The sequence below is a fragment of the Nannospalax galili genome, unplaced genomic scaffold (genome assembly GCF_000622305.1).
Source record: "Nannospalax galili isolate Female #2095 unplaced genomic scaffold, S.galili_v1.0 scaffold5047, whole genome shotgun sequence".
NCBI lineage: Eukaryota > Metazoa > Chordata > Mammalia > Rodentia > Spalacidae > Nannospalax > Nannospalax galili.
Genome location: NW_008356483.1, coordinates 15,274 through 17,516, shown reverse-complemented (window position 1 = coordinate 17,516; position 2,243 = coordinate 15,274). Strand labels below are relative to the sequence as shown.

The following is a 2,243-nucleotide window of genomic DNA, read 5'->3' as shown; positions in this document are numbered from 1 at the left end:
CGCATGCCATAACAGAAGGATGAATACTTCTGTGCCAGGAGGGCCTATTTCAAAGCTTCTGCATCTTCCTATTGGATAGCACCACCCCTCAGTTGACTGTGAGACTATAAAGAGTAGGTATAGATAAAGTTGAATCTATAAATATGCTGCTTAATAACTGGAAGCATAAGCATACTAATCTATAGGCTGAGGCACATGTCCATACAGAAGCAGAGGAAATCCAAATTACAAACCCACTAACACTTACTTGTGGCACATAACCAGAATTACATCTGAAATTGGCAGGTTGAGGTGCTCCATTTATCAGAATTTCTCCTGATAATCCACGTGGATCTTTCCTTGCCGCTAAGACATCTAACAGCCTATAAAAGGGCATCTACATTTTATTTCTTCCCTTCAACACAAGCCACATCTCTCCCATACACAGATCCAAATTCTGCACATGACAGAAAACTAAATAGACAAGAAATCAATGGTTTAACGAAAACTACGCGCGCGCGCGCACACACACACACACACACACACACACACACGTGTGAATGCCATTTTTCCATAATGTGCTATAAGAAAGCCCCATATTATAAAGGAAAGACATGATCCGCATACCTTCCTGCTATCTCACTTTGTCAGACTCAGGTTCGGTGCTACTTAATCTTGAGGATGAAGGCTGGGGATGCTTACTTCCTCACTTAGACAACTTCTGTTTCTTCTCCCTAATTTTAATATTATCATCTTCTTTTCCCTTTCCATTAAATAATATTATGAATCAACACTCTTTGCCAACTAAGTTGTCACATCCTATCAACAAAGTGGAACTAGTAAGATGCCCTAGGCCTTGGAAGCAAACTAAAATGTATCCAAACTGCATATTATCCACACTCCAGACTAGACATGCACACACTCAATTGCTTAAACAACACCTTCACAAGTGACTCTTGGCTGATTTTTTAAAGCACACAAACTGGACACTAAAGGTTTACATACATTTTACATATATTTCCTGTCATACTCACAAGGACCTGCTTCCATCTTCAGGTCCCATAATGGCATTGAGGCCAGGTTTCATGAGACCACTGTAAACACAAAAACATACTGATATTAACTCAGGGTCCACATTCCATACGCTCACTGAAGTCTGATTGAATTTCAGCTACTTAAATGGACTTAAAAGCCACTCAATGGGAGGAAATTCAAGTGTGGCACAGTAAACATAGAAAAATACACATGGCTGGAGAGGTCATAGATCTTAAAGAAAACCCTAAGACTGTCACATCCCTAGACAAATGTATATGTTAAATGTGGATCCTTATATTTCCAGAAAAGTATGTCAATCACCACTTATCAAAGATGCTTCTTTTGCAACTGATATTACAGAGTTCACAACTGGTCACACACCGAGAATAAGTGTTTGTGAGGTACCCAACCCTAAGGGACACATCTACAGTGGATTCTCTACACCTAAGGCTCTTGAAACATAGTGGAACAAGGGTCAGAGAGAATAATAATGCAGATCTCAACTCTTTTTGGGGAAACTTCCTCATGAAACAGGACATTGAACTGAAAGGGCCACAAGTGGACAAAGTGCAGAATATGAGATTACAGAATGTGGGTCCCTAGACAGGACTCTTTCCTTATGGTCCTGCACCCAATTAAGGTTCAGAGACCATTATGGAAAAGAGGGAGGAAAGATTGTAGGAGACAGGGAGGAAGTGCAGGACCATAAGGAAAGAGTCTTCCAGGGTCAGGAACCTTGCTTATATGAACTTACAGCAATGGTGACAGCATGGGAGAAACCCATGCAAACTTGAACAGACAAAAACCAAGCACAGAACTGGGAATATGGGCAGCAGGCCCCAACCTTAGCCAAAGAAGTATTGGTAGCTGGGTGAGGGAGAGCGGATCTTCTCTAAGGGAGAGACTTTATATAGGCTGACCAAAGCCCAGTGGATGAATTTGTTATGAACTTACAGCAATGGTGACAGCATGGGAGAAACCCATGCAAACTTGAACAGACAAAAACCAAGCACAGAACTGGGAATATGGGCAGCAGGCCCCAACCTTAGCCAAAGAAGTATTGGTAGCTGGGTGAGGGAGAGCGGATCTTCTCTAAGGGAGAGACTTTATATAGGCTGACCAAAGCCCAGTGGATGAATTTGTACTGAGGGCAGCCTGGGTACACTCACTTGACCTGATAGAGCTTAAGATATATGACAGAATTCATGAAATCTGGTGGTAGGGGGGTT

The 2,243-nt window shown here is 42.0% G+C and overlaps 1 long non-coding RNA gene across 1 annotated transcript in view; it reads right to left on the bottom strand.

Annotated features, from left to right (window-relative positions):
* Positions 1-118: 118 nt before the first annotated feature.
* LOC108490006 overlaps positions 119-2,243 on the bottom strand; it is a 6,106-nt gene continuing 3,981 nt past the window's right edge. Inside the window, exons 2-3 of the long non-coding RNA XR_001872067.2 lie at positions 1,014-1,073; positions 119-362 (exon numbers count right to left, since the gene is read on the bottom strand). This is a non-coding gene — a long non-coding RNA (uncharacterized LOC108490006). The remainder of the gene's footprint in view (positions 363-1,013; positions 1,074-2,243) is intronic.